Source organism: Bombus pascuorum, chromosome 11 (assembly GCF_905332965.1).
Source record: "Bombus pascuorum chromosome 11, iyBomPasc1.1, whole genome shotgun sequence".
NCBI classification, from domain to species: domain Eukaryota; kingdom Metazoa; phylum Arthropoda; class Insecta; order Hymenoptera; family Apidae; genus Bombus; species Bombus pascuorum.
In genome coordinates, this window is record NC_083498.1 from 9,168,535 (window position 1) to 9,184,482 (window position 15,948).

The window sequence follows — 15,948 nt, forward strand, 5'->3', positions numbered from 1 at the left end:
ACCCTCTTCCATCTGCTCCCACTCTTTGCACCGGTTGGCGACGAGGGTTGGCCTTAACGTCCTTAACCCATTTCCCGACAGCGTTACGTTAACGCAACATAACGCTTCAGCTTCTTCTCTTACTCTCTTTTTTCTGTCTCTGTATCCGAGCTCGCCTGCTCCAGTCAGCCAGCTCTTCAACGTCGTTCGTTAAACCGCAGCGGAACGTTAACGATGCCCCTTGCTTCGATAAAGAGCAGCACGCCAACCGGCGATCCTTAATTAATACCTTTTCTCATTATCACGTTCGACCGACCGAGCTGCAAATCGAGCGGACCATTTGTCATCGGCTGAGTTAACGCGTTTCGTCGAGTGTTTGCCAGCGGATCGGAGAAGCTAGGTTTTGTCGGAGTGCTGGGTGTCTCGCATTGTTCGCAGATGATCGGACGTGATTGGTAGAGTTGACGATAGTGGAGTGTTGGAGATGGTATAGATCGTATCGTTGACAAATTTTGGTCGGACTCGAGGTAGTTTCATAATCGAGAGAAATGATTGAAGCGTTGAGGTTTCACTGCAGCGTAATTGGATCACGTTGACAGCTTCAGTCGGGTCGTATTTGGCACAGTTTGAATTATATACAGGCCACTTGATTGTATTCCATATTTCATATTCTATAAGGGAAGGATGATCTAAGAATGATTCACGAGTAATCTTCGCACGTGAATTTCAATCAACCGATGCTCTCTAAATAATTTCTATAGCTTCTTCGACGGTATAAAAACCGACGCTTTTCATATTTTCAGTGGATCAAATTTTCATCCAAGCAATCGTTCACCGTGATCCAAATTTAATATCCTTTCTTCGCAGCTTCTCTTTCTGTAATATTCTTGCGCTTGGTAAAAATCCAATTCCGGCAGCAAAGAGACAAAGAAGAGTTCTCCAATTCGAGGAAACCACGAGCAAAGCATCGGACAGAGGCAACCAAAGGGAATTAGGAATTAGCTACGCTCTGCGGAACAGTCGATTCTACCAGATAAGTATCGAGAAGGCTCGAGGTTTTTAAGACGTTAGACGACGCCAAGGAGACGTTTATCGTCGTATGTCCCTCAGCACCAGGTGACAAAGCACCCTTCATCTTGCCAGCCCTTCTGCGGATATAAGTATAAATCGGCTTCGATGGCCGGAATCGATGCTCTACTTTGGATAAGAAAATAAAGCGACAGCCCCGTTGCATCAAAGTGAAGAGCTTGCAACCGCGGGGCTTTTCTAAAATCCTTTTACGGTTTGTCTCGAAGTGCATAGAATAATTCAACGGTGGCTCTGAATTCCTCTCGAAAAGCAGATAAATCGACAACTTCTCCGTTTCTCCCAACTTTTCAAACGGATGATAGATTTGAAAAATGTTTCGGACGCGCGTGTGACTTTCCAGAAATTTTCGTAGAGAGATTCGAAAAGCAGGTAAAATAAGGTAGCAAGAGGACATTTTTCTTGACGGGCAACTTGCTACCTGAAAGCGAGATTATTCTGTGAACCCTCTGGTCGGAAGAAAGTAGGTCTGAAAAACGCTTGGGACACGTTCTGTCTAAATCCAAATGTCTATTTCGGTATTACGGTTTTAAAGCCGACGAAATAGGGATGCTTGGAACTGGAAAATCCTGGTTTTTAATCGACGAACGTTAAACAGGTAAAATTTCCGTTTCAAGTAACATTTAGTTAATTAAAAAAACACATGTGTAATATTAAACAAATTTATGCGTAGAATGAGTTTTTAATCGTTCGACCAACCTCGAACCTCTAACCTTTCCTAATTAAAAATTAATTCCGATCAACAACTTTAATTGCGATATTCATAAACTCGTGCTATTTATTAAATTCCGCAAAATAATCTGCAGAACGAAAGATGCATCGGAACGAACAGGAATCTCGGACAGAATAATGCTCGGTCAACAATTCCACCACTGCTTTAACAATATTCACGCTGGAGACGACACACCGGCGTATAAACAGAAATATTCTTTCTTTTTCCTTGATTCTCTCCGCGAAATGATTTTTCCGGAGCAAACGAGCTTGTCGCGAAGTAGGCAAACGGCGTTATATCCCGACCCAAATTGGAATCGATTCAACCTCGTAGAGCAGTCATCGAGATAACGCGAAAAGAAGCTTTGGAAATTCGAATTTATGTGCATGCCAGGTCAATCGTTTTTCCTCTATTGCCAGGGAAAGCCTCTTCTTTCGTTTCGAAACCGAGTTCGAGGAGTATCCGAGCGTGAGCGTCGACTAGAACGATTTTTCAGAATCAGTTGGCGCCGCCCGGAAAACGATCGGCTTATCGTCCTTTTTCCTGCCTGTTATGCTCTCTCTATGTGCTTCAGACTCCGTCGCTTTTTCCCTATTTCTTCGGAAATACGCGCCTTTGTCACTGTGTTCGAGAATTCTCTATCCGGTTGCCAGCGAATCATCTTCGTGAAGATATTTTTAAAATAGTTGGTGAGAAATTTTCCAACAAACAAGTAATGATGAATTTGACTTGACAATCGATAGGAGAAATTTGTGTGCAATAAAAATGATCACTGGCTTTACTATCTCTCGGAAAACATTAAAGAAACGGGACATTTTCTGTTTACGTTACTCGTTAATTAGTTAAAATTAAGCTACCTTCGGATATAAAACAGCAATTATACTAAATCTAATTTCATTATCGTCAATATCTTATTATCCCACGACGAGAATATATTCGGCTATAATTGTATTTATATCAAACAATTCGTATGATATTCCACCTTAGTTACGTCCAAGGATTTGCCCAATTTATTATGAATAAATGAATGAACATAATACGTTCACATTGTCCGACATAAATTCTGATATCTGTTTATGAAATTCCCGTATTTCGCGTACGAGTTATTTTCAGTTAAATTTCATATGAAATAATAAACGTTAATTTCTGTCATACAAATCTACTATTCGTCGTCACACATTTTAAATACCATTATAGGTATTCATTTAATATCAAATTCTATCGTTCTCGTTATGATTTAATTCCCTCTTATATCGTAAATTATGATGTATAATTATTAAATATTCATCGTTTAATTGTGATTGTTAGAATCAAAAGTCAATTCGTCACGTTTTCTTCATGTTTATTCGAGAAGAACAAGATCCTCTTAAGACAAAGCTATTATCCTTGAAGCAATATTCTCCGTCATTGTATACTACACACATACCATGAAACATTGCAAACATACTTATTAGATATATCGTTTGTGTAATACGTATTTGTTCATTCGTGTCAGCAAACACACGATCATTCAGATGATATCAGTGGCGTATCTCAATCTTCCTAGACCTATCATCATTTCTAAATTTATTACATCATTCCCTTTACTACGTAATTGTTATCATTCAATATCTTATTTATATTTTCCTTTATGGATAATATGAGAACGATCAAGACACTGAAGTATATGTTTGAAACGATAAAATTGAGAATTTCATGAATGAAATCTGTATTATATCAAAATTTGTATGCTCTTGTTCCACGTATAGTAATCTCGTAAATAGCATAATTATTTCAACGATTTGCGTTAAAGATTGTATGATTCTATTTTTAAAAAAAAGTAACGTCATCTTTTATATATAGGGATATTTAAGAAAATTTATTTGGAGGAAAGTACATTTACCGTACATTAGGGATCGTTTAATATGAAACTGCACTTTGCTATCCAACTTCCCTATCTTCTCCCCTAAAAAACCTAACTACAGTACCCTAAATACTTAGCGAAAAATACGGCCCTGAACTTGTATAATTTATGTAGATACCTGTAGGATCGCCGCGCCCATTTCCGCGACGAGCTCGTTCATGGTGTTGTCCCAAGGAAATATAAGCCCTCGACAAAATTAACACTTACAGCTAGCCGGATAAATAATGTATTTATTCGTGTTCTCAAGACCATGATCTACAATTTAATATATAACATAAGGTATTATGTTACGCGTTTATAATTTTTAACGTGTTCAATAAATTACTAATTAATCCACTTAACTACATTTAATATATTCAAAATTTTACCCACAATAATTGAAAAATAAAAGTAATTTTTATTTCAGTATTAAATACGTATTATGAAACGTAAATTGCCTTTATTTCAATTCATTGAGAGTTTCTGACTTAATTACGAATTTAAATGAGCATAAATAACGTGAGAGATGATGCTAGGGGAGCAAAAAGTGTATCGAGGCCCTATTTCAGCAGTTAAGGCTTAATAAGGAAGAGGCGGCATACTTTATCCTCATCCATGTGCATAAAAGTGGATAACATCGTTCGAAAATGTTTTTCCGATAATTACGATAATTGCGAAACGGAGGTTATTTGCTCGTAAATCTGGATCCACTTCCCGCGCCAGATAGCGATCGATTTGACCTATCGAAATCCTGCATTTGCATTAAAGTCGCTAATCTTTATGCAATTTTATGAACATGGTAATAAAATTTATTATCCTTCGATAAAACATATGGTAACGTTCCACGAATGCCATTAATAATACTAATAGAACGAAATAAATAATTCTTTATACATACTATTAATTCCTTGTCAACTTGAATATTATACAATACTAGAATAAAACAGGAAATGTTCATTTCTATTATTATCAAAACAAAGAATATACAACCAGTTTATTAACATTCAGACGCTTTACTCTTGACTCATTTACTATGCATGAAGCTTTATTATTACCGCTGAACCGTAATGCAAACATATACCGATCAGACATAGTAATACAATAGGAAGAATAGGCATGTATCTTATATTATTCCAGTAGAGGATAAAAATCACTATTTTTAACAAGAACACATCTTTAACGGTATCTTTCTCACGTATCTATATATTTTCACTTTGTAACACTCCTTTTATGGTTCGATAATTTCCTAGTTTCCATCCTTGCCAGCGAAATACATTATACAATAATACGAAAGTGCTAAAAATAGACATTTCCTGCTTTTCCCTCACCCTTCGTTCGCACTCTAAATAGCAGAAGATAACAAACAAGTTACAAATACTGCTCAAACCTTTGCTCGAACGCGGAAATCACAAATCCACGTTCCAATTTCCTCGCCTCGATTAAACTGCACATACGTATCAAGAAACGCCTTCACGATCCTTAATCTCGGGGCCATAAATTTTTCGGCAACCCGCGAAACACTAATCTCGAGAGGAAGAATAGTCCCGTCGAACCGCATTCGGCGCACAATTAACTCCCGGCACGATATATTCCCCTAGATTACAAACGTTCCCCCTAAAAAGAGCAGTTTCTAGAGAACAGGTTAAGGACCTCGGGATTAACGGTTTTCGCGGCGAAAAGGGAGATCATGGTGGCGCTAGTATCGTTGAAAAGCGACGCGGCGATAATTCCGTGTACGGTGGCGCGCTATCGAATCTCGTTCGCGATATCTCGAATGGCTTTTGTTTTGCCGCCGGCGTGCGGCCCAGATAAGACGATATTTACGCCAGTGATACTTCACCTCGAGAGAGAAAAAAGTAGAAAAAAGAAGTGTATATCGGCTCCTTGTGCCGTTCGTCACATCTCACAAATACTCACAATGCACAGCGTTGCATCCTGTTGCGTTTTTCAGATGTCGTGTGCTCGCTATTCACTTCGGTCTCGTGCCAAGCGGGCCACGGTGGAATGGAAAGACGACCGTAAGAAACAGAACGTTCTATGTTTTGTATCCTCTCTGTCTGTCGCATAAATTCCTATTTCCCCTTTCTCCCGCTCTAGCCGCTTCTCGAGATTCGTGTCGTGCCTCCGGGGCAAAAAAACAGTTTAGAGACGGTGCAAGCGCAGGTCGAAGGCAACGCAACGCGCATCGAGATCGTACAATCCGCGACGATAGCTTCCGACAGTTCCCTTTACTGCTTCCTACGAGATGTTTCTTTCCAAAGATAATTTATTGAAATGGCAGAGACGCTACTTCGAATTTATCTATTTTTCAAACGAAACGTAGACAGAATTAGAGTATAGGGGAGAAGTTTTACTATATAGAACGGAAGCAGGTGCTAGAGACATTTTAAATTTTGAGATACGAGCTTCTTTCTTGTCGTATAGGTTAGAAACTTGACTCGAGTGGTAATACTATTATGAAACTGTTTAAATCGTATTATTATAGAAAATAATATGACAGTTGTTACATTACTGTCTACTTAATGACGATATTGAATAATGTTATCTCAGAAATAACATAAAAGTCATGATTAAGTACACGTTCCGAACAATTGATCTAGCAAATTTCTGTGGTTAATTAATTTTATCACTACCGTACGAGATAGCGATTGATTGCTCATTGCTTATAAACACGCCATTACTTTCTGACGTCTTGACTTTAAAATACTGTGTGAACTGGTTTGAACTCACCCCTAGATCGTTAAGCAAGTAACTGCACGCAAAATGGGCCATAATACTTTGCTGTCTCTCGGTTCACCGTTAAGTCTGTTATTCTTACTACATAAAGAGTTGGGCTTTCCAGTAAATCATACAACGATATAAATTCAATAATAATACTATTTATATTCCATCTATGCTATCTTCTTATACAAATGAACTGATAGAAATACCTATATATCTAACGTATAATCTATTTGTTTCTCGAGACTTGGTTATCACTCACGCATATAGATAACGCAATTAAGATACTTGTAAGAAGTAAAGTCAATCGGTTTAGCTTCTAGAACGCTCACATTCCACTCCGAGCATCTTTCAGTTCTAACTGAATGAAAATATTACCAACTCTGACGTAGATTATATATATTAGAGTTTCCAACCCGTATCTTCCGAAATCATCCCTTAAAATCATCGTACGGTTATCGTCGCAGCGGCAACAATTTCGAAATCGTTCTTGTTGGCGGTCCGTTTCGCGGCGTCGCGAGGCAACAATACTGGTGCGGCGTCGGGTCGTTGACCTGTTTTTTTTTCGTAAAGCGGACACACGAGAGAGGAAGCACGGAATCGGGAAACGGTGGCGGTGGAGAGAACTTGGTCACGAAGAGGGAAAAGCTAACGAGACGGGGAGGAGAAAAGAAGAAACGAGCGCGTGGCACGTAGACTATTCGTGCCAGTGAAACGCAACTTACGAGAACCAATTAAAACGCACCGGGCGAATCCTAGCATTCTCGCGCGTGCATGCACGCGCGATCGAGAGCGAGCGCGCGAGAAACGCCCTTGGAAACACTCGCTGGAATCGCATTTTTTCCTAACGCAGGAAACAATCCAGAATCCATTTCTCTCGTGAAAGTGTGTTTCTGGGTTCCTGTGAATATTGCCACGCGTATATGAAATATGAAGTTATTCTTTGGAATTTCAATTATTCGGATAGTAAAAGCTAGCCGATTCTTTTATTCTTTCCGTTCCCCGCTTTTTCTCTTTTGTTTGTTTTTAGCTGCGAGTGGATACTATGCGAATACTCTTTTCAATATTGCTTATGAATAAGTGGAAAATGGATGTTACGATGTGAAAAGAGTTCTCGTATAGTTACACTGTGGTCCTGATTATTTTGACACACAGAAATAAAGTTTCTCTAGATGTCAATTTTAAAAATTGAAATTTTGAAAATTGCTTCTGTCAAAGATACACCTGCTTGTGTCTAAGAGTGCATTTTCAATGAAAAATTTATCGTGAGCTGGCTAGAGTTTTCCAAGGTAATCGCAACATCAAACGAATACCGCTATAATTTGTGTTTTTTGATCAAATCCTACGACTTAACTCCTATATTACGATATACTTTCAGAGTAATATAATTATTGTTAATTATTAATTCTTAAGTAGTGATTCACGAGTTGATCTATGCCGAAGCTGAAGGTGCAGAGGGTTAACATACGTTGTTAACCAAAGTGAACTATTCCACTACTCTGATTGCTCTGATTATCGTTACTGACTACCGTTAGATAAGACCCTGTTTTAACAAATCAATCTCAACTAGCAACGAGAACAATTAGCCTACTAAAAATATGTCTCCCATACTCTATATCCACCAATGAGATTATATAAACAAGCGTAAAGGCGACCAAGGAAAATGTAATATAAAATTACACAACATTAAAAAATATTATCAAATGTTTTAAAAAGATAATCCTATCGAACTCTTGATTCCTTTACATCTCACTGAAATCTCGAGAAACGAGTCAACACCAGAATATACAAATTTTTCCAATAAATGACTTTTAAAACGTTTCATCGAGTCAAGTAGCTTTCGTCGACGACGAATGGCAGATTTATCGAGTAAAACACCAGTTCTTCTAGCATCGAAAATTCCTAGCTTCGTCTTCATCGACTCGATAGAACACGAGCTCGATGTATATTTTGAAATGACGTGAAACCAAACGTTATCCGCACTATATTCACCTGTACAGTAACAAGCCACGTGGAAGATCTTAATGCGCCACAATAATCACAAGTCGTAAGTAAGAAGCTCGTATTCTATTCTCGGTTCAAAATATTCTATTCTTAAATGTTCTTTTCTTAATTTAGCGAACAAGTATTTTTATCTTTCGAGAAGGTTAAAATGATCGTTCAAAATTGGCAGAATATTTCAGGATCAATTGTGAGCAAATTTTCGTTGCAAATCAATTCCTTGAAAACGAAATTTTGGTCGGTATCTGAAAAATTGTCCAACTAACGTCTAGCATCGAAAGGCATTAACATTTCCATACCACGATATTTTCCACGTATAAACAAAAATTTCCTATATAGCATGAGTTTCTATAATTTCCCTATAGAAGAGTAACATTCATGTATCGCAATTTTATAATACATATAACATATATAATATAAACGCGATATCATCAATAGTATCCATAAATCGTACTATCAATGAAGCGTGAAACTTCGTTTGTTAATTAGCAGTTTTCACCCAAAGGAAATACCACTTTTCCCATTCGAGTCGCGTCTCCCAACGGCGCTCGCATACTAATGAAATCCATGATTTCTTAATTCCGCGATAACGGGGCTCCTCGTTAAGTTTCATAATTAATCGCACAGTGCACGATTGCACGCTGGTATCTCGTTTGGAGTAAATGGATTTAGAGCAATGACGATGACACTGGCGCAGGAGAGGATCGATGTATTCAAATGTCAAGGATGAAGAATCGTACTGGAACGGATAACATGGAAAATCGATCGACGTCCATTAACATGATACGAATTAATCGAGGAATAATCAATTCATCACCGAAACATATTAAACGTGGAACGAATTATCGTGACTGTACGTATTGCTATCGGTTTAAAGCTTTTCGATCGTTCAGGATGCTTCGATATCTCGTTATGATGGACTTAATTTCAGTTCAACGTTATAGGATAATGAGATCGAATCTCATACACGTTATTTTATAATTTTCTCGATTAATTCATTCATAAAAGCGAGTGATTTATGTACTTCCATAAGAATTTCATGAGAATTTCTGAAGAAGGAAAAAAAGAACCGTAAGAATTGAATTGTTAAAAAATATTTCAATATTAAGTATTCGATTTAATTGTTCCAAAATATCTAAGTCCACAAATATTCAAAATCGACTGGCCCGTTTTATTTGTATTTTTCTACTTCCAAAATTAAGCAGCGAGGCTTCTGAACGACTCACGTGTACAATATTGTATAAATATTTAATGCAAGTATAATATATAATAATATTATTGCATAGAATAATAATTTCGTACATCGTTGACTCTTAAATACGGATCGTTTACCTTCGAAAGGAATGTGAATTTCTATTTCACTACTACAATTACGTAATCATGTAACCTGACTATATCTCTTCCACGAAATATAGTGCTTTGATTAGTTTATTTTTTTTTTCTTTTTTTATTTTATTTTGGTTATTTTACAATTTGTCCTTGCGGACATTTGGTAAAGTGTTATATCTTGTTGGTGAAGAAAAAAAAAATATAAATAAAAAATAATATAGCATGTGGACGGCTACCCCCAGCGGGGTGCCAGCTTCGTTTTTTCTAAGTTATATCTTTTATGAGGTTTATTGGGTGTTTCCTTTTTAGTATTCTTGCGATGTTTGTTGTGTTGCACGTTTCAGCTGCCAGCTGGTTCGGGTGTGTTTCTATTCTTGTTCTGTATCTTGTTGCGAATCTGGTAATCTCCTCCTTGATGTGCTTTGATTAGTGACGAATTTTTATGACCTGACTGTATCGTGGCCTGTATAGAAACAAGGTGTCGTAAAGGTAGTACCTTGACACGACTAGGTGCACGCAACGTTCCACTTTCGATCGTGATCGATTTAGATCGAATTACCAGGTGGAAATTTTGCGGAAATTAATACGTCAGATAGGTGCGCGCTGTGAGATAGTATCGATCGTAACGTCGATCCGATATTGCAGAAGCTGCGGATAAATAGCGCGCCGTCTCAGATTCGATTTTGCCGGCTGTCTGGCGCAACATCTGTATCTAATAGAAAGGGTTTGAATTCGACCCATGACCCGACATATTCCTTCCCATAAATCAACGTATTACCGAATCATGCAATAATATCAATAATGTTATTGGCGATAATGTTATTGCTACAAGACGATACGAAGAGACAAGATTTTCTAACAAGTGATTTTAGATGTATCTTTGATCGAACAATATCGGAGCTTTGGGGAATTGGATATTTTTAAGATAATTAAAAATAGCTTTGAATCCTGCAACATCTAGAAAATCAAGCTTCAATTATTTAAAGCTCTTGTTATTCTGGGTGAATCGTGCATCGAATATTTACAGATTTCAATATTTCGAGACAATTGAATTTTCGATATTTAAAAATTTCAATGTTTCCAAGACAATCGAATTGGGTATCTCAAGATTTATGCATACAGATATCGAACTGAATTGATTTTCAAATATTTAAAGATTTAAGTAACTTTAATCGTCACCTGTTTCGCTGTAAACGAACTTCTAAAATACTTACGTGATAAACTCCGAAATATTTCGCAACTGCGAATTAATAGTTACGCGAAGATTATACCAAGCACAATTTCATCTCCCATTTAACCGCTAAGAATCGAACGTGGTCCGCACATTACCACATACACACGCTACAATACGTATTCAAAAGTTGCCTGGCCGAACATCGATCGTTATTCCGATCTACAAGATTACAGAGGCATCGTATCAGTCTCAAGAGCAGTAATTACGGAAAGCGAGAGAGGATCATTCGTCTTGCAGCTATCAAGACGATCGATCGATAAATTCGAGAAATTCGACGACGTGTACGCGCGTCGGGCTAATTGTTGAGCTCGCGTGCGCCTCCGTCAAGAAACTTCAACTTCTTCTGTCGTGTCATCACGCAACGCCGTTGCATAATGTTCGGACAGCAAATTATACGTATCAACCTTTCCGACTGCACGAAAGATCCGTGTAGGTGTAAAGCGGACGTTCGTTTATCTGAATTTCACGGAAGGTAAACAGTTCATATAACGTTTGTATGGATTCACTCCGTTAATTGTAGTTTTTCATTCACGTGGGAGGAATTCATGTTCGGATAAATTCATTCGGTCGGTTGGAGTTCGTCTAATTTGAAATTAATTTAAATTTCTACCCAATAGATGGAATTCGGATAAAAATGTATAAATAATCGATGTCTTGCATCCAAACGACAAATATCAATGACGGAAATTTTGTTATTTGTACAAATACCAGTGGACCATACGCGAAACGAATCAAAGTTAACGTGCAAGCTCTCGTTTTCTCTAATCTTTGTCAATCTGCTCGACTAAAAACGTGAAAAATACTTAAAAAGATAGAGGGAGTATATCCAGATTAATATCAAGTTTAATCCTTTCGAAATTTGATCATCCTTTAACGAGAATGGTAAAGATGTATATTTGACGGTAAAACTAAATAAAAACACATTGTGAAATATAACGTCTATGAAAAACGAAAGATATAACTTAACGCGCGTCCTCGTAAAATATTGTTCTTTTTATCTCAAAAAAGGCCTGCTCCGTGAAAAACTGAAAATATGACTTATCGTGTTTCTCTAGTCCTCGTAAAATATTATACCAGCTTTATCGCTGAGATGTATCGTACCGCAGGTATAATAGCTGCACAAGCAACGCCGCCTAAAGGTTTCCCTACTAAAAGGGTTAGGTTCGCTAATCAAGAAATTATCGCTACGAAGAGAAAAAGAAACTGTTCCACGAATAAACGAATGAAAGCACGTAATCATGCTCGCTGGTTCGCATCTGTTTCTTTGCAACAATGTTCCAGAATACCATTGCGTGTCTCTTATCTTGTGCACACATTTTTATACACTGTTTAATTACCGAGAACGGATCGGCCGAAATTAATTTCGCAGCCAGAACAAAGGAAATGTTGATCAGGGGCGAGGATCGAAAACAGTGGGAAGAATTATGCCGGTACAGATACCTGGAAATGGCTTGTGATAACGTGAAGTTTGTTAATGCGTTTCGTGAATACATGTGGTTTTTGTACAGGTTGATAAGAGTTACGAATACTTGAACAATTACGCTGTTGAACGGAATTACTATGTAGTCCATAGTGAATATTCTCTTTTTGTTAAATGGGAGCTTTTAGGAAGGTATTACTGCAATTTGTGCTTCACATATCCTTCGTAGCTTACTACAATAAGATATTAGTTAATCGTTACACAACTACAACTTCGGCAGAATTAATCGATTAAGATGTATTATTGAATCAGGAAATCTTAATAATTATTACATCTTAATACATTTTTCTTCATATCTATACTTACAATTATAAATCATGATTATAATTTTACATCACAATTATTTCTTTACATATAGAACCATTCCCTAAGTATTTTTTTAAATATTCAATATTTTAAAATCTTTACTGTATATATATAGTTTCTTTAATTATTTTATTACTCACTACGTATTTACTTACTTATTTAATGCTAGATATTTACTCCCTCTATAATCGATATGCAAGAATCTTTAAATATTTGATACTTCAATACCGTTCTAACGTTTAAGATTTCATTATTTTACTATTTATATATTTTGTAAATAGCAAATTTAATACAGCCCTATGTTCGTCGAATAATTACGAGTCAAAATAACCGACGCAAAAGGCGTTTATTACGCGTGAAATTTCCCAATGACTCGTTAAACGGCGGCTGTTCTACTTCGTTTCGATACCGATTCCAGCACCCTCGCGGTAAAGAAAAAAACAATTTGAAAAATCCGAGCGCGCAACAATGCAAAATGTATTACGAGCTCTTTGTACCGGTCGAACAATGAATCTAGAGTGGCTACCGATATATAGTGGTCTAACCTGCTTTCGAGGCCCACGGCACTGCCATATTAATTAAAAAGAAATAATCCAGTTCGCCGGGTTTCGTCTTTGCACTCTCGCTAACCTCCATCAACGGAATAAATCCAGTCTCGATAGCGTATCTCGAACGCTTCGCTGTGAAAATGCCGATACAAAGGGGTGTTAAGGGATAATTCTGCAAAACGACGAACATAAATCGAGTTTTTATCTCGCAGTGGTCTTGTATCGATAAATCGTATCGAGTAATCTGTACTTTGTGCTGCTAATAGTTTACGTCTATGAAAATGTCTATTCTATCAACGAGTCCTATAGCTTTATAATTTTCTCACTTAGTTTAATTATATCTTCAAAAACGTAGTGGAAAAATAAATTTTCGATATTGAAAATATACTATCATTTTAAATACATAAAGATATTATTCCTCTGTAAAGGGCTACGAGCAATAGTATATGTGGAAACAGTACAATTTTCCAATTTGTTACTAGATTTTGTTACTAGATTTTGATTTCTTTTAGTATTGAGTCAATTTAAAGAAAACAAGTGGAACCTACCTTCAATTATGCATTAATTTTAAAGCAAACTACCATAGTTCAACACCACTAACAAAGATTTCCAATATCAGTGATCATACAGCATGTAGGTTAGAATGAGATGTTTGGAGATTATGTATCTCCCCACAGAACGAAAGTAATCATACAAATACGGAAACACGTTAGTATACATTTCCAATTACACCACTCTGTTTAATGGGACCTTAAGAATTCGAAAAACAAAAGTGGAGAAAGAAGGGAAAAAGGGGCAGTGCATACAATGACACATTCCAATCACGCGTAATGACTGGCCGCTCCTTTGTTACACGCATTCTTCTCGCGAATGACAGTTATGCAGAATACAAAAAGTCACGCGCATGCGCATCCCACAGTTTTTTGAGACACTCGCTTTGATTGCTTGGATGTGGCACGTTTCAAACACACGTAGAAATATATATGACCATACGAAACTAACCTATAAACATATCTAAGCAAACGACTATTGAACGTACTATTAAATACTTTATACATATTTTACTATGTACTTTATATCTTTACGTGCGTAACTGAAGAAATGGAATTTAAACAGAAATTTGTTTCATCTACGAGATATTACGGTAAATACTCTGTTTTGGACGTTTCATATATATTTCTACATATCATTCTCCATTACGTGCATTTTTCCACTTCCAAATTTCTGATAAATGTATAAAAATCAGCCTTCTTATCAGCCTCTTCATGACTCATATACCATACATATATGTTACATATCGACTACCTACGTTGTAAAAGATTTGATAAAGGACCATTGTGTGCTGCATTCATAGCAATTGCGCAAATGCTTATTGAATCATATCTATTACGAATTCCTATTTTTTGCGACTCTCGCAAAACTTCGTTTCCACGATTCAACCGTTAAAAATGTTTTATATTAATCTATTGGATAATTGAAAAAAGACGCCATTCTTAATAACGGTTAGGTTTCCAACAGCTCGTTTGCGCCACCTCGGATTACGATTTTTACGAACTCGATCTAAACTGGTCCACGTGACGAGGGTTAATCTATTTTGCATCTGCTACACGAAATTCGTATCTTTCACAGTGGCCAGTATCGCCGATATCGGAAACCAGTTCCGTCAAAGCAATCGATCTATTCTGCGCTAGAACTGGGAAACACCGGGGGAAGTGGAAGTAGAAAAGGAGAGAGAAAGAGCGAGTGAGTTCAATTTGCAAAATTACGAGGTACCATGGAAAAAATTGGCGGTCGCGTAACAACGCGCTTGCGTGAACTATGGAACGAACGGTGACCTATAGTCGATCCATTGCGTACAATATCTTGCTTCGTAAAAATTAATCTAGCATATATTATTTTATTATGCAATTGTACTTGTACTTGTAATTTACAAAAAATAAATACACTTCTTTCGACTATGAAAGTATGAAAAATTATTGTAGTTTGTATTTGAAAATTTATTCAAACTTTTAAAAAGAAGTTATCTCAAGTCAACATAATCGATAATAAATCAAAATGTCATAAATTGGCCTACTGTTAGTATAAAGCAAAATAGTTCCTAGCTCCTATATAAACATGGCTGCGTTGAAAACATTTCAACGAGGATACGAGGAATGGAGAAAATGCGACTGACCTGACGTAAACGTAAGGAACGTTGGGACGCACAAAGGGTCCTCGTCTCTTTTGATTCAAATTTTCCGATCCGTATGATCGTCGGGAAGGGATACGTTCCCCAGGAAACAGGAAAGAGAAAAAGAAAGAGAGAGACAGATATAGAGAGAGGGAAAAAGGAAAGGAGAGAGAGCACACGGACAGAGGGACCGACCGACAGGCTGGAATGTGGCCGTTAAACCGATCCCACCCAGCCAATCAGCATCCCCGTACCGTCGACGTTAAAACGGGTGTACAATATTGCCCTGTTAACTGGTCAGGATTTTGCTTCGATAACTGACAATTGCCATCCTCATAAATTTTTTCAACTATCTTTTTAAATTATTCTAGACACTTCTGGTATTACAGCGGTACCTCATAAACTGACCATACTTTGCAGTACCTTATTTGGGAAAGTACCTCCTCAAAAAAATATATTTCCAGGTAGTCTACAGTGTCTTCGTTTCTTCTGAATACAAT

The 15,948-nt window shown here is 37.1% G+C and overlaps 1 protein-coding gene and 1 long non-coding RNA gene across 9 annotated transcripts in view; one reads left to right on the top strand and one right to left on the bottom strand.

Moving 5' to 3' along the window:
- The window catches only part of LOC132912255 (PH and SEC7 domain-containing protein), an 82,578-nt gene that overhangs the window by 65,278 nt on the left and 1,352 nt on the right, over nt 1–15,948 (bottom strand). The gene's annotated exons all lie outside the window — the stretch shown is intronic.
- LOC132912343 (uncharacterized) lies at nt 13,289–15,254 on the top strand. Its single transcript, XR_009659183.1, has 2 exons — nt 13,289–14,422; nt 14,908–15,254. It is a non-coding gene; the product is annotated as an uncharacterized LOC132912343 (long non-coding RNA).